Source organism: Oncorhynchus kisutch, unplaced genomic scaffold (genome assembly GCF_002021735.2).
Source record: "Oncorhynchus kisutch isolate 150728-3 unplaced genomic scaffold, Okis_V2 scaffold1676, whole genome shotgun sequence".
In the NCBI taxonomy this organism is placed as follows: Eukaryota; Metazoa; Chordata; class Actinopteri; order Salmoniformes; family Salmonidae; genus Oncorhynchus; species Oncorhynchus kisutch.
In genome coordinates this window covers 21,930-48,354 of record NW_022263621.1, presented here as the reverse complement: position 1 = coordinate 48,354, position 26,425 = coordinate 21,930, and the positions used below count along the sequence as shown (strand labels likewise).

Below are 26,425 nucleotides of genomic sequence, written 5' to 3'. Positions count from 1 at the left end.
GGGTAAAATGGCTGTCAATGGTGCTCTGATCTTCTGTTACTCAATAGCTTGATCATTCTGTGTTCTCCAAGGAACATATCATTTATTCTTATTAATCTGGCTAGTATGACAATGTAAAATTTGTCAATCTGGCATGAAAAACCTTAGCATTTATATTTATCTCGCGAGAAGGACAATGTTGGTTCAGTGTGTGTGTGTTTGTGTGTATATGTATGCCTATACGCCATGAAAGTGACTCGCTACTACACTCATCCTCCAGGAGTCAGTCCCCTAATTATTTTGAATGGGCTTGGCGATTATATATTACATTTGTAAAAATGCAGTTGTTTAAAATATATATTTATCAGAATATATTTGTGATTGTGGCTGAATTTAATCCTGCCAGATGCCTTTTAATATAATGTTGCACTGACGAACATTGCGCTACATTTTTGCCCTTTAAGGCCATTGAAAAAGCAAACAAACATTAGATAACTACAGAGCTACTTCCCTTGAAAATTTGCTGCACTTTCGATGCAAGGTAACACAACCATTGGAACAATGTGTTGTTGTTTCGTAAACTCCATGTTCAGTTGGAAGAGAGCACGGACGGCCAGCGATCAAGCGTCAGGGTCATATTCACACCATAAGTCTCTGTGGCGCAATTGGTTAGCGCGTTAGACTGTTAATCTAAAGGTTGGTGGTTCGAGCCCACCCAGGGACGACAGTGTGTTGTGCTCCATGATGTGGATGTGACATCCTGGACCTCTAATGAAATTCCCAGTTCTTTTGGCCTGCTGAGGGTCAATGCCAACACAAGCCTCTCAAGTGCAATCAAACAGTTAGCTTGTTTGACTGTCAATCTCAAGTTTGGTAGCTTCGACACCACCCAGGGATGACATTTTTCAGATCGTAGAGATGTGAACTGACCCTTCCTGACTTGTTGTGAGCTTCCACGAGACTATGGCCTGCTGAGGGTCAGTATAACCACAAGTCTCTTTGGTGCAATTTGTTGGCGCGTTAGACTCTTAATTAAAAATTGGTGATTTGAGCCCACCCAGGGATGCTGTCTTTCCGTTTCTAGCGATATGGAAGACCTTCCTGGACTTACAGTAAGCTTGCTTTTGACCTGCTGTGTTTCCTGTTGTCACATGTGATTGGTGTGTTGTTGAACATGAAAGATGACAAGTTACTATACCTACTGGTAAAATGGCTGTCAATGGTCTCTGATCTTCTGTTACTCAATAGCTTGATCATTCTGTGTTCTCCAAGGAACATATCATTTATTCTTATTAATCTGGCTAGTATGACAATGTAAATGATGTCAATCTGGCATGAAAAACCTTAGCATTTATATTTATCTCGCGAGAAGGACAATGTTGGTTCAGTGTGTGTGTGTTTGTGTGTATATGTATGCCTATACGCCATGAAAGTGACTCGCTACTACATCATCCTCCGGAGTCAGTCCCCTAATTATTTTGAATGGGCTTGGCGATTATATATTACATTTGTAAAAATGCAGTTGTTTAAAATATATATTTATCAGAATATATTTGTGATTGTGGCTGAATTTAATCCTGCCAGATGCCTTTTAATATAATGTTGCACTGACGAACATTGCGCTACATTTTTGCCCTTTTAAGGCCATTCAAAAAGCAAACAAACATTAGATAACTACAGAGCTACTTCCTTGAAAATGTTGCTGCACTTTCGATGCAAGGTAACACAACCATTGGAACAATGTGTTGTTGTTTCGTAAACTCCATGTTCAGTTGGAAGAGAGCACGGACGGCCAGTGATCAAGCGTCAGGGTCATACACACCATAAGTCTCTGTGGCGCAATTGGTTAGCGCGTTAGACTGTTAATCTAAAGGTTGGTGGTTCGAGCCCACCCAGGGACGACAGTGTGTTGTGCTCCATGATGTGGATGTGACATCCTGGACCTCTAATGAAATTCCCAGTTCTTTTGGCCTGCTGAGGGTCAATGCCAACACAAGCCTCTCAAGTGCAATCAAACAGTTAGCTTGTTTGACTGTCAATCTCAAGTTTGGTGCTTCGACACCACCCAGGGATGACATTTTTCAGATCGTAGAGATGTGAACTGACCCTTCCTGACTTGTTGTGAGCTTCCACGAGACTATGGCCAGCTGAGGGTCAGTATAACCACAAGTCTCTTTGGTGCAATTTGTTGGCGCGTTAGACTCTTAATTTAAAAATTGGTGATTTGAGCCCACCCAGGGATGCTGTCTTTCCGTTTCTAGCGATATGGAAGACCTTCCTGGACTTACAGTAAGCTTGCTTTTGACCTGCTGTGTTTCCTGTTGTCACATGTGATTGGTGTGTTGTTGAACATGAAAGATGACAAGTTACTATACCTACTGGTAAAATGGCTGTCAATGGTCTCTGATCTTCTGTTACTCAATAGCTTGATCATTCTGTGTTCTCCAAGGAACATATCATTTATTCTTATTAATCTGGCTAGTATGACAATGTAAATGATGTCAATCTGGCATGAAAAACCTTAGCATTTATATTTATCTCGCGAGAAGGACAATGTTGGTTCAGTGTGTGTGTGTTTGTGTGTATATGTATGCCTATACGCCATGAAAGTGACTCGCTACTACATCATCCTCCAGAGTCAGTCCCCTAATTATTTTGAATGGGCTTGGCGATTATATATTACATTTGTAAAAATGCAGTTGTTTAAAATATATATTTATCGGAATATATTTGTGATTGTGGCTGAATTTAATCCTGCCAGATGCCTTTTAATATAATGTTGCACTGACGAACATTGCGCTACATTTTTGCCCTTTTAAGGCCATTCAAAAAGCAAACAAACATTAGATAACTACAGAGCTACTTCCTTGAAAATGTTGCTGCACTTTCGATGCAAGGTAACACAACCATTGGAACAATGTGTTGTTGTTTCGTAAACTCCATGTTCAGTTGGAAGAGAGCACGGACGGCCAGTGATCAAGCGTCAGGGTCATACACACCATAAGTCTCTGTGGCGCAATTGGTTAGCGCGTTAGACTGTTAATCTAAAGGTTGGTGGTTCGAGCCCACCCAGGGACGACAGTGTGTTGTGCTCCATGATGTGGATGTGACATCCTGGACCTCTAATGAAATTCCCAGTTCTTTTGGCCTGCTGAGGGTCAATGCCAACACAAGCCTCTCAAGTGCAATCAAACAGTTAGCTTGTTTGACTGTCAATCTCAAGTTTGGTGCTTCGACACCACCCAGGGATGACATTTTTCAGATCGTAGAGATGTGAACTGACCCTTCCTGACTTGTTGTGAGCTTCCACGAGACTATGGCCAGCTGAGGGTCAGTATAACCACAAGTCTCTTTGGTGCAATTTGTTGGCGCGTTAGACTCTTAATTAAAAATTGGTGATTTGAGCCCACCCAGGGATGCTGTCTTTCCGTTTCTAGCGATATGGAAGACCTTCCTGGACTTACAGTAAGCTTGCTTTTGACCTGCTGTGTTTCCTGTTGTCACATGTGATTGGTGTGTTGTTGAACATGAAAGATGACAAGTTACTATACCTACTGGTAAAATGGCTGTCAATGGTCTCTGATCTTCTGTTACTCAATAGCTTGATCATTCTGTGTTCTCCAAGGAACATATCATTTATTCTTATTAATCTGGCTAGTATGACAATGTAAATGATGTCAATCTGGCATGAAAAACCTTAGCATTTATATTTATCTCGCGAGAAGGACAATGTTGGTTCAGTGTGTGTGTGTTTGTGTGTATATGTATGCCTATACGCCATGAAAGTGACTCGCTACTACATCATCCTCCGGAGTCAGTCCCCTAATTATTTTGAATGGGCTTGGCGATTATATATTACATTTGTAAAAATGCAGTTGTTTAAAATATATATTTATCAGAATATATTTGTGATTGTGGCTGAATTTAATCCTGCCAGATGCCTTTTAATATAATGTTGCACTGACGAACATTGCGCTACATTTTTGCCCTTTTAAGGCCATTCAAAAAGCAAACAAACATTAGATAACTACAGGGCTACTTCCTTAAAAATGTTGCTGCACTTTCGATGCAAGGTAACACAACCATTGGAACAATGTGTTGTTGTTTCGTAAACTCCATGTTCAGCTGGAAGAGAGCACGGACGGCCAGCGATCAAGCGTCAGGGTCATAAACACTATAAGTCTCTGTGGCGCAATTGGTTAGCGCGTTAGACTGTTAATCTAAAGGTTGGTGGTTCGAGCCCACCCAGGGACGACAGTGTGTTGTGCTCCATGATGTGGATGTGACATCCTGGACCTCTAATGAAATTCCCAGTTCTTTTGGCCTGCTGAGGGTCAATGCCAACACAAGCCTCTCAAGTGCAATCAAACAGTTAGCTTGTTTGACTGTCAATCTCAAGTTTGGTACTTCGACACCACCCAGGGATGACATTTTTCAGATCGTAGAGATGTGAACTGACCCTTCCTGACTTGTTGTGAGCTTCCACGAGACTATGGCCTGCTGAGGGTCAGTATAACCACAAGTCTCTTTGGTGCAATTTGTTGGCGCGTTAGACTCTTAATTTAAAAATTGGTGATTTGAGCCCACCCAGGGATGCTGTCTTTCCGTTTCTAGCGATATGGAAGACCTTCCTGGACTTACAGTAAGCTTGCTTTTGACCTGCTGTGTTTCCTGTTGTCACATGTGATTGGTGTGTTGTTGAACATGAAAGATGACAAGTTACTATACCTACTGGTAAAATGGCTGTCAATGGTCTCTGATCTTCTGTTACTCAATAGCTTGATCATTCTGTGTTCTCCAAGGAACATATCATTTATTCTTATTAATCTGGCTAGTATGACAATGTAAATGATGTCAATCTGGCATGAAAAACCTTAGCATTTATATTTATCTCGCGAGAAGGACAATGTTGGTTCAGTGTGTGTGTGTTTGTGTGTATATGTATGCCTATACGCCATGAAAGTGACTCGCTACTACATCATCCTCCAGAGTCAGTCCCCTAATTATTTTGAATGGGCTTGGCGATTATATATTACATTTGTAAAAATGCAGTTGTTTAAAATATATATTTATCGGAATATATTTGTGATTGTGGCTGAATTTAATCCTGCCAGATGCCTTTTAATATAATGTTGCACTGACGAACATTGCGCTACATTTTTGCCCTTTTAAGGCCATTCAAAAAGCAAACAAACATTAGATAACTACAGAGCTACTTCCTTGAAAATGTTGCTGCACTTTCGATGCAAGGTAACACAACCATTGGAACAATGTGTTGTTGTTTCGTAAACTCCATGTTCAGTTGGAAGAGAGCACGGACGGCCAGTGATCAAGCGTCAGGGTCATACACACCATAAGTCTCTGTGGCGCAATTGGTTAGCGCGTTAGACTGTTAATCTAAAGGTTGGTGGTTCGAGCCCACCCAGGGACGACAGTGTGTTGTGCTCCATGATGTGGATGTGACATCCTGGACCTCTAATGAAATTCCCAGTTCTTTTGGCCTGCTGAGGGTCAATGCCAACACAAGCCTCTCAAGTGCAATCAAACAGTTAGCTTGTTTGACTGTCAATCTCAAGTTTGGTGCTTCGACACCACCCAGGGATGACATTTTTCAGATCGTAGAGATGTGAACTGACCCTTCCTGACTTGTTGTGAGCTTCCACGAGACTATGGCCAGCTGAGGGTCAGTATAACCACAAGTCTCTTTGGTGCAATTTGTTGGCGCGTTAGACTTTAATTAAAAAATTGGTGATTTGAGCCCACCCAGGGATGCTGTCTTTCCGTTTCTAGCGATATGGAAGACCTTCCTGGACTTACAGTAAGCTTGCTTTTGACCTGCTGTGTTTCCTGTTGTCACATGTGATTGGTGTGTTGTTGAACATGAAAGATGACAAGTTACTATACCTACTGGTAAAATGGCTGTCAATGGTCTCTGATCTTCTGTTACTCAATAGCTTGATCATTCTGTGTTCTCCAAGGAACATATCATTTATTCTTATTAATCTGGCTAGTATGACAATGTAAATGATGTCAATCTGGCATGAAAAACCTTAGCATTTATATTTATCTCGCGAGAAGGACAATGTTGGTTCAGTGTGTGTGTGTTTGTGTGTATATGTATGCCTATACGCCATGAAAGTGACTCGCTACTACATCATCCTCCGGAGTCAGTCCCCTAATTATTTTGAATGGGCTTGGCGATTATATATTACATTTGTAAAAATGCAGTTGTTTAAAATATATATTTATCAGAATATATTTGTGATTGTGGCTGAATTTAATCCTGCCAGATGCCTTTTAATATAATGTTGCACTGACGAACATTGCGCTACATTTTTGCCCTTTTAAGGCCATTCAAAAAGCAAACAAACATTAGATAACTACAGAGCTACTTCCTTGAAAATGTTGCTGCACTTTCGATGCAAGGTAACACAACCATTGGAACAATGTGTTGTTGTTTCGTAAACTCCATGTTCAGTTGGAAGAGAGCACGGACGGCCAGCGATCAAGCGTCAGGGTCATAAACACTATAAGTCTCTGTGGCGCAATTGGTTAGCGCGTTAGACTGTTAATCTAAAGGTTGGTGGTTCGAGCCCACCCAGGGACGACAGTGTGTTGTGCTCCATGATGTGGATGTGACATCCTGGACCTCTAATGAAATTCCCAGTTCTTTTGGCCTGCTGAGGGTCAATGCCAACACAAGCCTCTCAAGTGCAATCAAACAGTTAGCTTGTTTGACTGTCAATCTCAAGTTTGGTACTTCGACACCACCCAGGGATGACATTTTTCAGATCGTAGAGATGTGAACTGACCCTTCCTGACTTGTTGTGAGCTTCCACGAGACTATGGCCTGCTGAGGGTCAGTATAACCACAAGTCTCTTTGGTGCAATTTGTTGGCGCGTTAGACTCTTAATTTAAAAATTGGTGATTTGAGCCCACCCAGGGATGCTGTCTTTCCGTTTCTAGCGATATGGAAGACCTTCCTGGACTTACAGTAAGCTTGCTTTTGACCTGCTGTGTTTCCTGTTGTCACATGTGATTGGTGTGTTGTTGAACATGAAAGATGACAAGTTACTATACCTACTGGTAAAATGGCTGTCAATGGTCTCTGATCTTCTGTTACTCAATAGCTTGATCATTCTGTGTTCTCCAAGGAACATATCATTTATTCTTATTAATCTGGCTAGTATGACAATGTAAATGATGTCAATCTGGCATGAAAAACCTTAGCATTTATATTTATCTCGCGAGAAGGACAATGTTGGTTCAGTGTGTGTGTGTTTGTGTGTATATGTATGCCTATACGCCATGAAAGTGACTCGCTACTACATCATCCTCCAGAGTCAGTCCCCTAATTATTTTGAATGGGCTTGGCGATTATATATTACATTTGTAAAAATGCAGTTGTTTAAAATATATATTTATCAGAATATATTTGTGATTGTGGCTGAATTTAATCCTGCCAGATGCCTTTTAATATAATGTTGCACTGACGAACATTGCGCTACATTTTTGCCCTTTTAAGGCCATTCAAAAAGCAAACAAACATTAGATAACTACAGGGCTACTTCCTTAAAAATGTTGCTGCACTTTCGATGCAAGGTAACACAACCATTGGAACAATGTGTTGTTGTTTCGTAAACTCCATGTTCAGCTGGAAGAGAGCACGGACGGCCAGCGATCAAGCGTCAGGGTCATAAACACTATAAGTCTCTGTGGCGCAATTGGTTAGCGCGTTAGACTGTTAATCTAAAGGTTGGTGGTTCGAGCCCACCCAGGGACGACAGTGTGTTGTGCTCCATGATGTGGATGTGACATCCTGGACCTCTAATGAAATTCCCAGTTCTTTTGGCCTGCTGAGGGTCAATGCCAACACAAGCCTCTCAAGTGCAATCAAACAGTTAGCTTGTTTGACTGTCAATCTCAAGTTTGGTACTTCGACACCACCCAGGGATGACATTTTTCAGATCGTAGAGATGTGAACTGACCCTTCCTGACTTGTTGTGAGCTTCCACGAGACTATGGCCTGCTGAGGGTCAGTATAACCACAAGTCTCTTTGGTGCAATTTGTTGGCGCGTTAGACTCTTAATTTAAAAATTGGTGATTTGAGCCCACCCAGGGATGCTGTCTTTCCGTTTCTAGCGATATGGAAGACCTTCCTGGACTTACAGTAAGCTTGCTTTTGACCTGCTGTGTTTCCTGTTGTCACATGTGATTGGTGTGTTGTTGAACATGAAAGATGACAAGTTACTATACCTACTGGTAAAATGGCTGTCAATGGTCTCTGATCTTCTGTTACTCAATAGCTTGATCATTCTGTGTTCTCCAAGGAACATATCATTTATTCTTATTAATCTGGCTAGTATGACAATGTAAATGATGTCAATCTGGCATGAAAAACCTTAGCATTTATATTTATCTCGCGAGAAGGACAATGTTGGTTCAGTGTGTGTGTGTTTGTGTGTATATGTATGCCTATACGCCATGAAAGTGACTCGCTACTACATCATCCTCCAGAGTCAGTCCCCTAATTATTTTGAATGGGCTTGGCGATTATATATTACATTTGTAAAAATGCAGTTGTTTAAAATATATATTTATCAGAATATATTTGTGATTGTGGCTGAATTTAATCCTGCCAGATGCCTTTTAATATAATGTTGCACTGACGAACATTGCGCTACATTTTTGCCCTTTTAAGGCCATTCAAAAAGCAAACAAACATTAGATAACTACAGGGCTACTTCCTTAAAAATGTTGCTGCACTTTCGATGCAAGGTAACACAACCATTGGAACAATGTGTTGTTGTTTCGTAAACTCCATGTTCAGCTGGAAGAGAGCACGGACGGCCAGCGATCAAGCGTCAGGGTCATAAACACTATAAGTCTCTGTGGCGCAATTGGTTAGCGCGTTAGACTGTTAATCTAAAGGTTGGTGGTTCGAGCCCACCCAGGGACGACAGTGTGTTGTGCTCCATGATGTGGATGTGACATCCTGGACCTCTAATGAAATTCCCAGTTCTTTTGGCCTGCTGAGGGTCAATGCCAACACAAGCCTCTCAAGTGCAATCAAACAGTTAGCTTGTTTGACTGTCAATCTCAAGTTTGGTACTTCGACACCACCCAGGGATGACATTTTTCAGATCGTAGAGATGTGAACTGACCCTTCCTGACTTGTTGTGAGCTTCCACGAGACTATGGCCTGCTGAGGGTCAGTATAACCACAAGTCTCTTTGGTGCAATTTGTTGGCGCGTTAGACTCTTAATTTAAAAATTGGTGATTTGAGCCCACCCAGGGATGCTGTCTTTCCGTTTCTAGCGATATGGAAGACCTTCCTGGACTTACAGTAAGCTTGCTTTTGACCTGCTGTGTTTCCTGTTGTCACATGTGATTGGTGTGTTGTTGAACATGAAAGATGACAAGTTACTATACCTACTGGTAAAATGGCTGTCAATGGTCTCTGATCTTCTGTTACTCAATAGCTTGATCATTCTGTGTTCTCCAAGGAACATATCATTTATTCTTATTAATCTGGCTAGTATGACAATGTAAATGATGTCAATCTGGCATGAAAAACCTTAGCATTTATATTTATCTCGCGAGAAGGACAATGTTGGTTCAGTGTGTGTGTGTTTGTGTGTATATGTATGCCTATACGCCATGAAAGTGACTCGCTACTACATCATCCTCCAGAGTCAGTCCCCTAATTATTTTGAATGGGCTTGGCGATTATATATTACATTTGTAAAAATGCAGTTGTTTAAAATATATATTTATCGGAATATATTTGTGATTGTGGCTGAATTTAATCCTGCCAGATGCCTTTTAATATAATGTTGCACTGACGAACATTGCGCTACATTTTTGCCCTTTTAAGGCCATTCAAAAAGCAAACAAACATTAGATAACTACAGGGCTACTTCCTTAAAAATGTTGCTGCACTTTCGATGCAAGGTAACACAACCATTGGAACAATGTGTTGTTGTTTCGTAAACTCCATGTTCAGCTGGAAGAGAGCACGGACGGCCAGCGATCAAGCGTCAGGGTCATAAACACTATAAGTCTCTGTGGCGCAATTGGTTAGCGCGTTAGACTGTTAATCTAAAGGTTGGTGGTTCGAGCCCACCCAGGGACGACAGTGTGTTGTGCTCCTTGATGTGGATGTGACATCCTGGACCTCTAATGAAATTCCCAGTTCTTTTGGCCTGCTGAGGGTCAATGCCAACACAAGCCTCTCAAGTGCAATCAAACAGTTAGCTTGTTTGACTGTCAATCTCAAGTTTGGTACTTCGACACCACCCAGGGATGACATTTTTCAGATCGTAGAGATGTGAACTGACCCTTCCTGACTTGTTGTGAGCTTCCACGAGACTATGGCCTGCTGAGGGTCAGTATAACCACAAGTCTCTTTGGTGCAATTTGTTGGCGCGTTAGACTCTTAATTTAAAAATTGGTGATTTGAGCCCACCCAGGGATGCTGTCTTTCCGTTTCTAGCGATATGGAAGACCTTCCTGGACTTACAGTAAGCTTGCTTTTGACCTGCTGTGTTTCCTGTTGTCACATGTGATTGGTGTGTTGTTGAACATGAAAGATGACAAGTTACTATACCTACTGGTAAAATGGCTGTCAATGGTCTCTGATCTTCTGTTACTCAATAGCTTGATCATTCTGTGTTCTCCAAGGAACATATCATTTATTCTTATTAATCTGGCTAGTATGACAATGTAAATGATGTCAATCTGGCATGAAAAACCTTAGCATTTATATTTATCTCGCGAGAAGGACAATGTTGGTTCAGTGTGTGTGTGTTTGTGTGTATATGTATGCCTATACGCCATGAAAGTGACTCGCTACTACATCATCCTCCAGAGTCAGTCCCCTAATTATTTTGAATGGGCTTGGCGATTATATATTACATTTGTAAAAATGCAGTTGTTTAAAATATATATTTATCAGAATATATTTGTGATTGTGGCTGAATTTAATCCTGCCAGATGCCTTTTAATATAATGTTGCACTGACGAACATTGCGCTACATTTTTGCCCTTTTAAGGCCATTCAAAAAGCAAACAAACATTAGATAACTACAGGGCTACTTCCTTAAAAATGTTGCTGCACTTTCGATGCAAGGTAACACAACCATTGGAACAATGTGTTGTTGTTTCGTAAACTCCATGTTCAGCTGGAAGAGAGCACGGACGGCCAGCGATCAAGCGTCAGGGTCATAAACACTATAAGTCTCTGTGGCGCAATTGGTTAGCGCGTTAGACTGTTAATCTAAAGGTTGGTGGTTCGAGCCCACCCAGGGACGACAGTGTGTTGTGCTCCTTGATGTGGATGTGACATCCTGGACCTCTAATGAAATTCCCAGTTCTTTTGGCCTGCTGAGGGTCAATGCCAACACAAGCCTCTCAAGTGCAATCAAACAGTTAGCTTGTTTGACTGTCAATCTCAAGTTTGGTACTTCGACACCACCCAGGGATGACATTTTTCAGATCGTAGAGATGTGAACTGACCCTTCCTGACTTGTTGTGAGCTTCCACGAGACTATGGCCTGCTGAGGGTCAGTATAACCACAAGTCTCTTTGGTGCAATTTGTTGGCGCGTTAGACTCTTAATTTAAAAATTGGTGATTTGAGCCCACCCAGGGATGCTGTCTTTCCGTTTCTAGCGATATGGAAGACCTTCCTGGACTTACAGTAAGCTTGCTTTTGACCTGCTGTGTTTCCTGTTGTCACATGTGATTGGTGTGTTGTTGAACATGAAAGATGACAAGTTACTATACCTACTGGTAAAATGGCTGTCAATGGTCTCTGATCTTCTGTTACTCAATAGCTTGATCATTCTGTGTTCTCCAAGGAACATATCATTTATTCTTATTAATCTGGCTAGTATGACAATGTAAATGATGTCAATCTGGCATGAAAAACCTTAGCATTTATATTTATCTCGCGAGAAGGACAATGTTGGTTCAGTGTGTGTGTGTTTGTGTGTATATGTATGCCTATACGCCATGAAAGTGACTCGCTACTACATCATCCTCCAGAGTCAGTCCCCTAATTATTTTGAATGGGCTTGGCGATTATATATTACATTTGTAAAAATGCAGTTGTTTAAAATATATATTTATCAGAATATATTTGTGATTGTGGCTGAATTTAATCCTGCCAGATGCCTTTTAATATAATGTTGCACTGACGAACATTGCGCTACATTTTTGCCCTTTTAAGGCCATTCAAAAAGCAAACAAACATTAGATAACTACAGGGCTACTTCCTTAAAAATGTTGCTGCACTTTCGATGCAAGGTAACACAACCATTGGAACAATGTGTTGTTGTTTCGTAAACTCCATGTTCAGCTGGAAGAGAGCACGGACGGCCAGCGATCAAGCGTCAGGGTCATAAACACTATAAGTCTCTGTGGCGCAATTGGTTAGCGCGTTAGACTGTTAATCTAAAGGTTGGTGGTTCGAGCCCACCCAGGGACGACAGTGTGTTGTGCTCCTTGATGTGGATGTGACATCCTGGACCTCTAATGAAATTCCCAGTTCTTTTGGCCTGCTGAGGGTCAATGCCAACACAAGCCTCTCAAGTGCAATCAAACAGTTAGCTTGTTTGACTGTCAATCTCAAGTTTGGTACTTCGACACCACCCAGGGATGACATTTTTCAGATCGTAGAGATGTGAACTGACCCTTCCTGACTTGTTGTGAGCTTCCACGAGACTATGGCCTGCTGAGGGTCAGTATAACCACAAGTCTCTTTGGTGCAATTTGTTGGCGCGTTAGACTCTTAATTTAAAAATTGGTGATTTGAGCCCACCCAGGGATGCTGTCTTTCCGTTTCTAGCGATATGGAAGACCTTCCTGGACTTACAGTAAGCTTGCTTTTGACCTGCTGTGTTTCCTGTTGTCACATGTGATTGGTGTGTTGTTGAACATGAAAGATGACAAGTTACTATACCTACTGGTAAAATGGCTGTCAATGGTCTCTGATCTTCTGTTACTCAATAGCTTGATCATTCTGTGTTCTCCAAGGAACATATCATTTATTCTTATTAATCTGGCTAGTATGACAATGTAAATGATGTCAATCTGGCATGAAAAACCTTAGCATTTATATTTATCTCGCGAGAAGGACAATGTTGGTTCAGTGTGTGTGTGTTTGTGTGTATATGTATGCCTATACGCCATGAAAGTGACTCGCTACTACATCATCCTCCAGAGTCAGTCCCCTAATTATTTTGAATGGGCTTGGCGATTATATATTACATTTGTAAAAATGCAGTTGTTTAAAATATATATTTATCAGAATATATTTGTGATTGTGGCTGAATTTAATCCTGCCAGATGCCTTTTAATATAATGTTGCACTGACGAACATTGCGCTACATTTTTGCCCTTTTAAGGCCATTCAAAAAGCAAACAAACATTAGATAACTACAGGGCTACTTCCTTAAAAATGTTGCTGCACTTTCGATGCAAGGTAACACAACCATTGGAACAATGTGTTGTTGTTTCGTAAACTCCATGTTCAGCTGGAAGAGAGCACGGACGGCCAGCGATCAAGCGTCAGGGTCATAAACACTATAAGTCTCTGTGGCGCAATTGGTTAGCGCGTTAGACTGTTAATCTAAAGGTTGGTGGTTCGAGCCCACCCAGGGACGACAGTGTGTTGTGCTCCTTGATGTGGATGTGACATCCTGGACCTCTAATGAAATTCCCAGTTCTTTTGGCCTGCTGAGGGTCAATGCCAACACAAGCCTCTCAAGTGCAATCAAACAGTTAGCTTGTTTGACTGTCAATCTCAAGTTTGGTACTTCGACACCACCCAGGGATGACATTTTTCAGATCGTAGAGATGTGAACTGACCCTTCCTGACTTGTTGTGAGCTTCCACGAGACTATGGCCTGCTGAGGGTCAGTATAACCACAAGTCTCTTTGGTGCAATTTGTTGGCGCGTTAGACTCTTAATTTAAAAATTGGTGATTTGAGCCCACCCAGGGATGCTGTCTTTCCGTTTCTAGCGATATGGAAGACCTTCCTGGACTTACAGTAAGCTTGCTTTTGACCTGCTGTGTTTCCTGTTGTCACATGTGATTGGTGTGTTGTTGAACATGAAAGATGACAAGTTACTATACCTACTGGTAAAATGGCTGTCAATGGTCTCTGATCTTCTGTTACTCAATAGCTTGATCATTCTGTGTTCTCCAAGGAACATATCATTTATTCTTATTAATCTGGCTAGTATGACAATGTAAATGATGTCAATCTGGCATGAAAAACCTTAGCATTTATATTTATCTCGCGAGAAGGACAATGTTGGTTCAGTGTGTGTGTGTTTGTGTGTATATGTATGCCTATACGCCATGAAAGTGACTCGCTACTACATCATCCTCCAGAGTCAGTCCCCTAATTATTTTGAATGGGCTTGGCGATTATATATTACATTTGTAAAAATGCAGTTGTTTAAAATATATATTTATCGGAATATATTTGTGATTGTGGCTGAATTTAATCCTGCCAGATGCCTTTTAATATAATGTTGCACTGACGAACATTGCGCTACATTTTTGCCCTTTTAAGGCCATTCAAAAAGCAAACAAACATTAGATAACTACAGGGCTACTTCCTTAAAAATGTTGCTGCACTTTCGATGCAAGGTAACACAACCATTGGAACAATGTGTTGTTGTTTCGTAAACTCCATGTTCAGCTGGAAGAGAGCACGGACGGCCAGCGATCAAGCGTCAGGGTCATAAACACTATAAGTCTCTGTGGCGCAATTGGTTAGCGCGTTAGACTGTTAATCTAAAGGTTGGTGGTTCGAGCCCACCCAGGGACGACAGTGTGTTGTGCTCCTTGATGTGGATGTGACATCCTGGACCTCTAATGAAATTCCCAGTTCTTTTGGCCTGCTGAGGGTCAATGCCAACACAAGCCTCTCAAGTGCAATCAAACAGTTAGCTTGTTTGACTGTCAATCTCAAGTTTGGTACTTCGACACCACCCAGGGATGACATTTTTCAGATCGTAGAGATGTGAACTGACCCTTCCTGACTTGTTGTGAGCTTCCACGAGACTATGGCCTGCTGAGGGTCAGTATAACCACAAGTCTCTTTGGTGCAATTTGTTGGCGCGTTAGACTCTTAATTTAAAAATTGGTGATTTGAGCCCACCCAGGGATGCTGTCTTTCCGTTTCTAGCGATATGGAAGACCTTCCTGGACTTACAGTAAGCTTGCTTTTGACCTGCTGTGTTTCCTGTTGTCACATGTGATTGGTGTGTTGTTGAACATGAAAGATGACAAGTTACTATACCTACTGGTAAAATGGCTGTCAATGGTCTCTGATCTTCTGTTACTCAATAGCTTGATCATTCTGTGTTCTCCAAGGAACATATCATTTATTCTTATTAATCTGGCTAGTATGACAATGTAAATGATGTCAATCTGGCATGAAAAACCTTAGCATTTATATTTATCTCGCGAGAAGGACAATGTTGGTTCAGTGTGTGTGTGTTTGTGTGTATATGTATGCCTATACGCCATGAAAGTGACTCGCTACTACATCATCCTCCAGAGTCAGTCCCCTAATTATTTTGAATGGGCTTGGCGATTATATATTACATTTGTAAAAATGCAGTTGTTTAAAATATATATTTATCAGAATATATTTGTGATTGTGGCTGAATTTAATCCTGCCAGATGCCTTTTAATATAATGTTGCACTGACGAACATTGCGCTACATTTTTGCCCTTTTAAGGCCATTCAAAAAGCAAACAAACATTAGATAACTACAGGGCTACTTCCTTAAAATGTTGCTGCACTTTCGATGCAAGGTAACACAACCATTGGAACAATGTGTTGTTGTTTCGTAAACTCCATGTTCAGCTGGAAGAGAGCACGGACGGCCAGCGATCAAGCGTCAGGGTCATAAACACTATAAGTCTCTGTGGCGCAATTGGTTAGCGCGTTAGACTGTTAATCTAAAGGTTGGTGGTTCGAGCCCACCCAGGGACGACAGTGTGTTGTGCTCCATGATGTGGATGTGACATCCTGGACCTCTAATGAAATTCCCAGTTCTTTTGGCCTGCTGAGGGTCAATGCCAACACAAGCCTCTCAAGTGCAATCAAACAGTTAGCTTGTTTGACTGTCAATCTCAAGTTTGGTACTTCGACACCACCCAGGGATGACATTTTTCAGATCGTAGAGATGTGAACTGACCCTTCCTGACTTGTTGTGAGCTTCCACGAGACTATGGCCTGCTGAGGGTCAGTATAACCACAAGTCTCTTTGGTGCAATTTGTTGGCGCGTTAGACTCTTAATTTAAAAATTGGTGATTTGAGCCCACCCAGGGATGCTGTCTTTCCGTTTCTAGCGATATGGAAGACCTTCCTGGACTTACAGTAAGCTTGCTTTTGACCTGCTGTGTTTCCTGTTGTCACATGTGATTGGTGTGTTGTTGAACATGAAAGATGACAAGTTACTATACCTACTGGTAAAATGGCTGTCAATGGTCTCTGATCTTCTGTTACTCAATAGCTTGATCATTCTGTGTTCTCCAAGGAACATATCATTTATTCTTATTAATCTGGCTAGTATGACAATGTAAATGATGTCAATCTGGCATGAAAAACCTTAGCATTTATATTTATCTCGCGAGAAGGACAATGTTGGTTCAGTGTGTGTGTGTTTGTGTGTATATGTATGCCTATACGCCATGAAAGTGACTCGCTACTACATCATCCTCCAGAGTCAGTCCCCTAATTATTTTGAATGGGCTTGGCGATTATATATTACATTTGTAAAAATGCAGTTGTTTAAAATATATATTTATCGGAATATATTTGTGATTGTGGCTGAATTTAATCCTGCCAGATGCCTTTTAATATAATGTTGCACTGACGAACATTGCGCTACATTTTTGCCCTTTTAAGGCCATTCAAAAAGCAAACAAACATTAGATAACTACAGGGCTACTTCCTTAAAATGTTGCTGCACTTTCGATGCAAGGTAACACAACCATTGGAACAATGTGTTGTTGTTTCGTAAACTCCATGTTCAGCTGGAAGAGAGCACGGACGGCCAGCGATCAAGCGTCAGGGTCATAAACACTATAAGTCTCTGTGGCGCAATTGGTTAGCGCGTTAGACTGTTAATCTAAAGGTTGGTGGTTCGAGCCCACCCAGGGACGACAGTGTGTTGTGCTCCATGATGTGGATGTGACATCCTGGACCTCTAATGAAATTCCCAGTTCTTTTGGCCTGCTGAGGGTCAATGCCAACACAAGCCTCTCAAGTGCAATCAAACAGTTAGCTTGTTTGACTGTCAATCTCAAGTTTGGTAGCTTCGACACCACCCAGGGATGACATTTTTCAGATCGTAGAGATGTGAACTGACCCTTCCTGACTTGTTGTGAGCTTCCACGAGACTATGGCCTGCTGAGGGTCAGTATAACCACAAGTCTCTTTGGTGCAATTTGTTGGCGCGTTAGACTCTTAATTTAAAAATTGGTGATTTGAGCCCACCCAGGGATGCTGTCTTTCCGTTTCTAGCGATATGGAAGACCTTCCTGGACTTACAGTAAGCTTGCTTTTGACCTGCTGTGTTTCCTGTTGTCACATGTGATTGGTGTGTTGTTGAACATGAAAGATGACAAGTTACTATACCTACTGGTAAAATGGCTGTCAATGGTCTCTGATCTTCTGTTACTCAATAGCTTGATCATTCTGTGTTCTCCAAGGAACATATCATTTATTCTTATTAATCTGGCTAGTATGACAATGTAAATGATGTCAATCTGGCATGAAAAACCTTAGCATTTATATTTATCTCGCGAGAAGGACAATGTTGGTTCAGTGTGTGTGTGTTTGTGTGTATATGTATGCCTATACGCCATGAAAGTGACTCGCTACTACATCATCCTCCAGAGTCAGTCCCCTAATTATTTTGAATGGGCTTGGCGATTATATATTACATTTGTAAAAATGCAGTTGTTTAAAATATATATTTATCAGAATATATTTGTGATTGTGGCTGAATTTAATCCTGCCAGATGCCTTTTAATATAATGTTGCACTGACGAACATTGCGCTACATTTTTGCCCTTTTAAGGCCATTCAAAAAGCAAACAAACATTAGATAACTACAGAGCTACTTCCTTGAAAATGTTGCTGCACTTTCGATGCAAGGTAACACAACCATTGGAACAATGTGTTGTTGTTTCGTAAACTCCATGTTCAGCTGGAAGAGAGCACGGACGGCCAGCGATCAAGCGTCAGGGTCATAAACACTATAAGTCTCTGTGGCGCAATTGGTTAGCGCGTTAGACTGTTAATCTAAAGGTTGGTGGTTCGAGCCCACCCAGGGACGACAGTGTGTTGTGCTCCATGATGTGGATGTGACATCCTGGACCTCTAATGAAATTCCCAGTTCTTTTGGCCTGCTGAGGGTCAATGCCAACACAAGCCTCTCAAGTGCAATCAAACAGTTAGCTTGTTTGACTGTCAATCTCAAGTTTGGTGCTTCGACACCACCCAGGGATGACATTTTTCAGATCGTAGAGATGTGAACTGACCCTTCCTGACTTGTTGTGAGCTTCCACGAGACTATGGCCTGCTGAGGGTCAGTATAACCACAAGTCTCTTTGGTGCAATTTGTTGGCGCGTTAGACTCTTAATTTAAAAATTGGTGATTTGAGCCCACCCAGGGATGCTGTCTTTCCGTTTCTAGCGATATGGAAGACCTTCCTGGACTTACAGTAAGCTTGCTTTTGACCTGCTGTGTTTCCTGTTGTCACATGTGATTGGTGTGTTGTTGAACATGAAAGATGACAAGTTACTATACCTACTGGTAAAATGGCTGTCAATGGTCTCTGATCTTCTGTTACTCAATAGCTTGATCATTCTGTGTTCTCCAAGGAACATATCATTTATTCTTATTAATCTGGCTAGTATGACAATGTAAATGATGTCAATCTGGCATGAAAAACCTTAGCATTTATATTTATCTCGCGAGAAGGACAATGTTGGTTCAGTGTGTGTGTGTTTGTGTGTATATGTATGCCTATACGCCATGAAAGTGACTCGCTACTACATCATCCTCCGGAGTCAGTCCCCTAATTATTTTGAATGGGCTTGGCGATTATATATTACATTTGTAAAAATGCAGTTGTTTAAAATATATATTTATCAGAATATATTTGTGATTGTGGCTGAATTTAATCCTGCCAGATGCCTTTTAATATAATGTTGCACTGACGAACATTGCGCTACATTTTTGCCCTTTTAAGGCCATTCAAAAAGCAAACAAACATTAGATAACTACAGGGCTACTTCCTTGAAAATGTTGCTGCACTTTCGATGCAAGGTAACACAACCATTGGAACAATGTGTTGTTGTTTCGTAAACTCCATGTTCAGCTGGAAGAGAGCACGGACGGCCAGCGATCAAGCGTCAGGGTCATAAACACTATAAGTCTCTGTGGCGCAATTGGTTAGCGCGTTAGACTGTTAATCTAAAGGTTGGTGGTTCGAGCCCACCCAGGGACGACAGTGTGTTGTGCTCCATGATGTGGATGTGACATCCTGGACCTCTAATGAAATTCCCAGTTCTTTTGGCCTGCTGAGGGTCAATGCCAACACAAGCCTCTCAAGTGCAATCAAACAGTTAGCTTGTTTGACTGTCAATCTCAAGTTTGGTACTTCGACACCACCCAGGGATGACATTTTTCAGATCGTAGAGATGTGAACTGACCCTTCCTGACTTGTTGTGAGCTTCCACGAGACTATGGCCTGCTGAGGGTCAGTATAACCACAAGTCTCTTTGGTGCAATTTGTTGGCGCGTTAGACTCTTAATTTAAAAATTGGTGATTTGAGCCCACCCAGGGATGCTGTCTTTCCGTTTCTAGCGATATGGAAGACCTTCCTGGACTTACAGTAAGCTTGCTTTTGACCTGCTGTGTTTCCTGTTGTCACATGTGATTGGTGTGTTGTTGAACATGAAAGATGACAAGTTACTATACCTACTGGTAAAATGGCTGTCAATGGTCTCTGATCTTCTGTTACTCAATAGCTTGATCATTCTGTGTTCTCCAAGGAACATATCATTTATTCTTATTAATCTGGCTAGTATGACAATGTAAATGATGTCAATCTGGCATGAAAAACCTTAGCATTTATATTTATCTCGCGAGAAGGACAATGTTGGTTCAGTGTGTGTGTGTTTGTGTGTATATGTATGCCTATACGCCATGAAAGTGACTCGCTACTACATCATCCTCCAGAGTCAGTCCCCTAATTATTTTGAATGGGCTTGGCGATTATATATTACATTTGTAAAAATGCAGTTGTTTAAAATATATATTTATCGGAATATATTTGTGATTGTGGCTGAATTTAATCCTGCCAGATGCCTTTTAATATAATGTTGCACTGACGAACATTGCGCTACATTTTTGCCCTTTTAAGGCCATTCAAAAAGCAAACAAACATTAGATAACTACAGGGCTACTTCCTTAAAAATGTTGCTGCACTTTCGATGCAAGGTAACACAACCATTGGAACAATGTGTTGTTGTTTCGTAAACTCCATGTTCAGCTGGAAGAGAGCACGGACGGCCAGCGATCAAGCGTCAGGGTCATAAACACTATAAGTCTCTGTGGCGCAATTGGTTAGCGCGTTAGACTGTTAATCTAAAGGTTGGTGGTTCGAGCCCACCCAGGGACGACAGTGTGTTGTGCTCCATGATGTGGATGTGACATCCTGGACCTCTAATGAAATTCCCAGTTCTTTTGGCCTGCTGAGGGTCAATGCCAACACAAGCCTCTCAAGTGCAATCAAACAGTTAGCTTGTTTGACTGTCAATCTCAAGTTTGGTACTTCGACACCACCCAGGGATGACATTTTTCAGATCGTAGAGATGTGAACTGACCCTTCCTGACTTGTTGTGAGCTTCCACGAGACTATGGCCTGCTGAGGGTCAGTATAACCACAAGTCTCTTTGGTGCAATTTGTTGGCGCGTTAGACTCTTAATTTAAAAATTGGTGATTTGAGCCCACCCAGGGATGCTGTCTTTCCGTTTCTAGCGATATGGAAGACCTTCCTGGACTTACAGTAAGCTTGCTTTTGACCTGCTGTGTTTCCTGTTGTCACATGTGATTGGTGTGTTGTTGAACATGAAAGATGACAAGTTACTATACCTACTGGTAAAATGGCTGTCAATGGTCTCTGATCTTCTGTTACTCAATAGCTTGATCATTCTGTGTTCTCCAAGGAACATATCATTTATTCTTATTAATCTGGCTAGTATGACAATGTAAATGATGTCAATCTGGCATGAAAAACCTTAGCATTTATATTTATCTCGCGAGAAGGACAATGTTGGTTCAGTGTGTGTGTGTTTGTGTGTATATGTATGCCTATACGCCATGAAAGTGACTCGCTACTACATCATCCTCCAGAGTCAGTCCCCTAATTATTTTGAATGGGCTTGGCGATTATATATTACATTTGTAAAAATGCAGTTGTTTAAAATATATATTTATCGGAATATATTTGTGATTGTGGCTGAATTTAATCCTGCCAGATGCCTTTTAATATAATGTTGCACTGACGAACATTGCGCTACATTTTTGCCCTTTTAAGGCCATTCAAAAAGCAAACAAACATTAGATAACTACAGAGCTACTTCCTTGAAAATGTTGCTGCACTTTCGATGCAAGGTAACACAACCATTGGAACAATGTGTTGTTGTTTCGTAAACTCCATGTTCAGTTGGAAGAGAGCACGGACGGCCAGCGATCAAGCGTCAGGGTCATAAACACTATAAGTCTCTGTGGCGCAATTGGTTAGCGCGTTAGACTGTTAATCTAAAGGTTGGTGGTTCGAGCCCACCCAGGGACGACAGTGTGTTGTGCTCCATGATGTGGATGTGACATCCTGGACCTCTAATGAAATTCCCAGTTCTTTTGGCCTGCTGAGGGTCAATGCCAACACAAGCCTCTCAAGTGCAATCAAACAGTTAGCTTGTTTGACTGTCAATCTCAAGTTTGGTGCTTCGACACCACCCAGGGATGACATTTTTCAGATCGTAGAGATGTGAACTGACCCTTCCTGACTTGTTGTGAGCTTCCACGAGACTATGGCCAGCTGAGGGTCAGTATAACCACAAGTCTCTTTGGTGCAATTTGTTGGCGCGTTAGACTCTTAATTTAAAAATTGGTGATTTGAGCCCACCCAGGGATGCTGTCTTTCCGTTTCTAGCGATATGGAAGACCTTCCTGGACTTACAGTAAGCTTGCTTTTGACCTGCTGTGTTTCCTGTTGTCACATGTGATTGGTGTGTTGTTGAACATGAAAGATGACAAGTTACTATACCTACTGGTAAAATGGCTGTCAATGGTCTCTGATCTTCTGTTACTCAATAGCTTGATCATTCTGTGTTCTCCAAGGAACATATCATTTATTCTTATTAATCTGGCTAGTATGACAATGTAAATGATGTCAATCTGGCATGAAAAACCTTAGCATTTATATTTATCTCGCGAGAAGGACAATGTTGGTTCAGTGTGTGTGTGTTTGTGTGTATATGTATGCCTATACGCCATGAAAGTGACTCGCTACTACATCATCCTCCAGAGTCAGTCCCCTAATTATTTTGAATGGGCTTGGCGATTATATATTACATTTGTAAAAATGCAGTTGTTTAAAATATATATTTATCGGAATATATTTGTGATTGTGGCTGAATTTAATCCTGCCAGATGCCTTTTAATATAATGTTGCACTGACGAACATTGCGCTACATTTTTGCCCTTTTAAGGCCATTCAAAAAGCAAACAAACATTAGATAACTACAGGGCTACTTCCTTAAAATGTTGCTGCACTTTCGATGCAAGGTAACACAACCATTGGAACAATGTGTTGTTGTTTCGTAAACTCCATGTTCAGCTGGAAGAGAGCACGGACGGCCAGCGATCAAGCGTCAGGGTCATAAACACTATAAGTCTCTGTGGCGCAATTGGTTAGCGCGTTAGACTGTTAATCTAAAGGTTGGTGGTTCGAGCCCACCCAGGGACGACAGTGTGTTGTGCTCCATGATGTGGATGTGACATCCTGGACCTCTAATGAAATTCCCAGTTCTTTTGGCCTGCTGAGGGTCAATGCCAACACAAGCCTCTCAAGTGCAATCAAACAGTTAGCTTGTTTGACTGTCAATCTCAAGTTTGGTACTTCGACACCACCCAGGGATGACATTTTTCAGATCGTAGAGATGTGAACTGACCCTTCCTGACTTGTTGTGAGCTTCCACGAGACTATGGCCTGCTGAGGGTCAGTATAACCACAAGTCTCTTTGGTGCAATTTGTTGGCGCGTTAGACTCTTAATTTAAAAATTGGTGATTTGAGCCCACCCAGGGATGCTGTCTTTCCGTTTCTAGCGATATGGAAGACCTTCCTGGACTTACAGTAAGCTTGCTTTTGACCTGCTGTGTTTCCTGTTGTCACATGTGATTGGTGTGTTGTTGAACATGAAAGATGACAAGTTACTATACCTACTGGTAAAATGGCTGTCAATGGTCTCTGATCTTCTGTTACTCAATAGCTTGATCATTCTGTGTTCTCCAAGGAACATATCATTTATTCTTATTAATCTGGCTAGTATGACAATGTAAATGATGTCAATCTGGCATGAAAAACCTTAGCATTTATATTTATCTCGCGAGAAGGACAATGTTGGTTCAGTGTGTGTGTGTTTGTGTGTATATGTATGCCTATACGCCATGAAAGTGACTCGCTACTACATCATCCTCCAGAGTCAGTCCCCTAATTATTTTGAATGGGCTTGGCGATTATATATTACATTTGTAAAAATGCAGTTGTTTAAAATATATATTTATCAGAATATATTTGTGATTGTGGCTGAATTTAATCCTGCCAGATGCCTTTTAATATAATGTTGCACTGACGAACATTGCGCTACATTTTTGCCCTTTTAAGGCCATTCAAAAAGCAAACAAACATTAGATAACTACAGAGCTACTTCCTTGAAAATGTTGCTGCACTTTCGATGCAAGGTAACACAACCATTGGAACAATGTGTTGTTGTTTCGTAAACTCCATGTTCAGTTGGAAGAGAGCACGGACGGCCAGCGATCAAGCGTCAGGGTCATAACACCATAAGTCTCTGTGGCGCAATTGGTTAGCGCGTTAGACTGTTAATCTAAAGGTTGGTGGTTCGAGCCCACCCAGGGACGACAGTGTGTTGTGCTCCATGATGTGGATGTGACATCCTGGACCTCTAATGAAATTCCCAGTTCTTTTGGCCTGCTGAGGGTCAATGCCAACACAAGCCTCTCAAGTGCAATCAAACAGTTAGCTTGTTTGACTGTCAATCTCAAGTTTGGTGCTTCGACACCACCCAGGGATGACATTTTTCAGATCGTAGAGATGTGAACTGACCCTTCCTGACTTGTTGTGAGCTTCCACGAGACTATGGCCTGCTGAGGGTCAGTATAACCACAAGTCTCTTTGGTGCAATTTGTTGGCGCGTTAGACTCTTAATTTAAAAATTGGTGATTTGAGCCCACCCAGGGATGCTGTCTTTCCGTTTCTAGCGATATGGAAGACCTTCCTGGACTTACAGTAAGCTTGCTTTTGACCTGCTGTGTTTCCTGTTGTCACATGTGATTGGTGTGTTGTTGAACATGAAAGATGACAAGTTACTATACCTACTGGTAAAATGGCTGTCAATGGTCTCTGATCTTCTGTTACTCAATAGCTTGATCATTCTGTGTTCTCCAAGGAACATATCATTTATTCTTATTAATCTGGCTAGTATGACAATGTAAATGATGTCAATCTGGCATGAAAAACCTTAGCATTTATATTTATCTCGCGAGAAGGACAATGTTGGTTCAGTGTGTGTGTGTTTGTGTGTATATGTATGCCTATACGCCATGAAAGTGACTCGCTACTACATCATCCTCCGGAGTCAGTCCCCTAATTATTTTGAATGGGCTTGGCGATTATATATTACATTTGTAAAAATGCAGTTGTTTAAAATATATATTTATCAGAATATATTTGTGATTGTGGCTGAATTTAATCCTGCCAGATGCCTTTTAATATAATGTTGCACTGACGAACATTGCGCTACATTTTTGCCCTTTTAAGGCCATTCAAAAAGCAAACAAACATTAGATAACTACAGAGCTACTTCCTTGAAAATGTTGCTGCACTTTCGATGCAAGGTAACACAACCATTGGAACAATGTGTTGTTGTTTCGTAAACTCCATGTTCAGTTGGAAGAGAGCACGGACGGCCAGCGATCAAGCGTCAGGGTCATAAACACTATAAGTCTCTGTGGCGCAATTGGTTAGCGCGTTAGACTGTTAATCTAAAGGTTGGTGGTTCGAGCCCACCCAGGGACGACAGTGTGTTGTGCTCCATGATGTGGATGTGACATCCTGGACCTCTAATGAAATTCCCAGTTCTTTTGGCCTGCTGAGGGTCAATGCCAACACAAGCCTCTCAAGTGCAATCAAACAGTTAGCTTGTTTGACTGTCAATCTCAAGTTTGGTACTTCGACACCACCCAGGGATGACATTTTTCAGATCGTAGAGATGTGAACTGACCCTTCCTGACTTGTTGTGAGCTTCCACGAGACTATGGCCTGCTGAGGGTCAGTATAACCACAAGTCTCTTTGGTGCAATTTGTTGGCGCGTTAGACTCTTAATTTAAAAATTGGTGATTTGAGCCCACCCAGGGATGCTGTCTTTCCGTTTCTAGCGATATGGAAGACCTTCCTGGACTTACAGTAAGCTTGCTTTTGACCTGCTGTGTTTCCTGTTGTCACATGTGATTGGTGTGTTGTTGAACATGAAAGATGACAAGTTACTATACCTACTGGTAAAATGGCTGTCAATGGTCTCTGATCTTCTGTTACTCAATAGCTTGATCATTCTGTGTTCTCCAAGGAACATATCATTTATTCTTATTAATCTGGCTAGTATGACAATGTAAATGATGTCAATCTGGCATGAAAAACCTTAGCATTTATATTTATCTCGCGAGAAGGACAATGTTGGTTCAGTGTGTGTGTGTTTGTGTGTATATGTATGCCTATACGCCATGAAAGTGACTCGCTACTACATCATCCTCCAGAGTCAGTCCCCTAATTATTTTGAATGGGCTTGGCGATTATATATTACATTTGTAAAAATGCAGTTGTTTAAAATATATATTTATCAGAATATATTTGTGATTGTGGCTGAATTTAATCCTGCCAGATGCCTTTTAATATAATGTTGCACTGACGAACATTGCGCTACATTTTTGCCCTTTTAAGGCCATTCAAAAAGCAAACAAACATTAGATAACTACAGAGCTACTTCCTTGAAAATGTTGCTGCACTTTCGATGCAAGGTAACACAACCATT

At 41.3% G+C, this 26,425-nt stretch overlaps 22 non-coding genes across 22 annotated transcripts; all 22 read left to right on the top strand.

Moving 5' to 3' along the window:
* The first annotated feature begins 629 nt into the window (after positions 1 to 629).
* On the top strand, positions 630 to 703 carry trnan-guu (transfer RNA asparagine (anticodon GUU)). Its single transcript has one exon. It is a non-coding gene; the product is annotated as a tRNA-Asn (tRNA).
* Positions 704 to 1,806: 1,103 nt separating this feature from the next.
* On the top strand, positions 1,807 to 1,880 carry trnan-guu (transfer RNA asparagine (anticodon GUU)). Its single transcript has one exon. It is a non-coding gene; the product is annotated as a tRNA-Asn (tRNA).
* Positions 1,881 to 2,983: 1,103 nt separating this feature from the next.
* Positions 2,984 to 3,057, top strand: trnan-guu (transfer RNA asparagine (anticodon GUU)). Its single transcript has one exon. It is a non-coding gene; the product is annotated as a tRNA-Asn (tRNA).
* Positions 3,058 to 4,159: 1,102 nt separating this feature from the next.
* Positions 4,160 to 4,233, top strand: trnan-guu (transfer RNA asparagine (anticodon GUU)). Its single transcript has one exon. It is a non-coding gene; the product is annotated as a tRNA-Asn (tRNA).
* Positions 4,234 to 5,336: 1,103 nt separating this feature from the next.
* trnan-guu (transfer RNA asparagine (anticodon GUU)) lies at positions 5,337 to 5,410 on the top strand. The gene has a single exon. It is a non-coding gene; the product is annotated as a tRNA-Asn (tRNA).
* Positions 5,411 to 6,512: 1,102 nt separating this feature from the next.
* Positions 6,513 to 6,586, top strand: trnan-guu (transfer RNA asparagine (anticodon GUU)). Its single transcript has one exon. It is a non-coding gene; the product is annotated as a tRNA-Asn (tRNA).
* Positions 6,587 to 7,689: 1,103 nt separating this feature from the next.
* trnan-guu (transfer RNA asparagine (anticodon GUU)) lies at positions 7,690 to 7,763 on the top strand. The gene has a single exon. It is a non-coding gene; the product is annotated as a tRNA-Asn (tRNA).
* Positions 7,764 to 8,866: 1,103 nt separating this feature from the next.
* Positions 8,867 to 8,940, top strand: trnan-guu (transfer RNA asparagine (anticodon GUU)). Its single transcript has one exon. It is a non-coding gene; the product is annotated as a tRNA-Asn (tRNA).
* A 1,103-nt stretch (positions 8,941 to 10,043) lies between these two features.
* Positions 10,044 to 10,117, top strand: trnan-guu (transfer RNA asparagine (anticodon GUU)). Its single transcript has one exon. It is a non-coding gene; the product is annotated as a tRNA-Asn (tRNA).
* A 1,103-nt stretch (positions 10,118 to 11,220) lies between these two features.
* Positions 11,221 to 11,294, top strand: trnan-guu (transfer RNA asparagine (anticodon GUU)). The gene has a single exon. It is a non-coding gene; the product is annotated as a tRNA-Asn (tRNA).
* Positions 11,295 to 12,397: 1,103 nt separating this feature from the next.
* On the top strand, positions 12,398 to 12,471 carry trnan-guu (transfer RNA asparagine (anticodon GUU)). Its single transcript has one exon. It is a non-coding gene; the product is annotated as a tRNA-Asn (tRNA).
* Positions 12,472 to 13,574: 1,103 nt separating this feature from the next.
* trnan-guu (transfer RNA asparagine (anticodon GUU)) lies at positions 13,575 to 13,648 on the top strand. The gene has a single exon. It is a non-coding gene; the product is annotated as a tRNA-Asn (tRNA).
* Positions 13,649 to 14,751: 1,103 nt separating this feature from the next.
* trnan-guu (transfer RNA asparagine (anticodon GUU)) lies at positions 14,752 to 14,825 on the top strand. The gene has a single exon. It is a non-coding gene; the product is annotated as a tRNA-Asn (tRNA).
* A 1,102-nt stretch (positions 14,826 to 15,927) lies between these two features.
* Positions 15,928 to 16,001, top strand: trnan-guu (transfer RNA asparagine (anticodon GUU)). The gene has a single exon. It is a non-coding gene; the product is annotated as a tRNA-Asn (tRNA).
* Positions 16,002 to 17,103: 1,102 nt separating this feature from the next.
* trnan-guu (transfer RNA asparagine (anticodon GUU)) lies at positions 17,104 to 17,177 on the top strand. The gene has a single exon. It is a non-coding gene; the product is annotated as a tRNA-Asn (tRNA).
* A 1,104-nt stretch (positions 17,178 to 18,281) lies between these two features.
* On the top strand, positions 18,282 to 18,355 carry trnan-guu (transfer RNA asparagine (anticodon GUU)). Its single transcript has one exon. It is a non-coding gene; the product is annotated as a tRNA-Asn (tRNA).
* Positions 18,356 to 19,458: 1,103 nt separating this feature from the next.
* On the top strand, positions 19,459 to 19,532 carry trnan-guu (transfer RNA asparagine (anticodon GUU)). Its single transcript has one exon. It is a non-coding gene; the product is annotated as a tRNA-Asn (tRNA).
* Positions 19,533 to 20,635: 1,103 nt separating this feature from the next.
* trnan-guu (transfer RNA asparagine (anticodon GUU)) lies at positions 20,636 to 20,709 on the top strand. The gene has a single exon. It is a non-coding gene; the product is annotated as a tRNA-Asn (tRNA).
* Positions 20,710 to 21,812: 1,103 nt separating this feature from the next.
* Positions 21,813 to 21,886, top strand: trnan-guu (transfer RNA asparagine (anticodon GUU)). Its single transcript has one exon. It is a non-coding gene; the product is annotated as a tRNA-Asn (tRNA).
* Positions 21,887 to 22,988: 1,102 nt separating this feature from the next.
* On the top strand, positions 22,989 to 23,062 carry trnan-guu (transfer RNA asparagine (anticodon GUU)). The gene has a single exon. It is a non-coding gene; the product is annotated as a tRNA-Asn (tRNA).
* Positions 23,063 to 24,164: 1,102 nt separating this feature from the next.
* On the top strand, positions 24,165 to 24,238 carry trnan-guu (transfer RNA asparagine (anticodon GUU)). The gene has a single exon. It is a non-coding gene; the product is annotated as a tRNA-Asn (tRNA).
* A 1,103-nt stretch (positions 24,239 to 25,341) lies between these two features.
* trnan-guu (transfer RNA asparagine (anticodon GUU)) lies at positions 25,342 to 25,415 on the top strand. Its single transcript has one exon. It is a non-coding gene; the product is annotated as a tRNA-Asn (tRNA).
* The last annotated feature ends 1,010 nt before the right edge of the window (positions 25,416 to 26,425 follow it).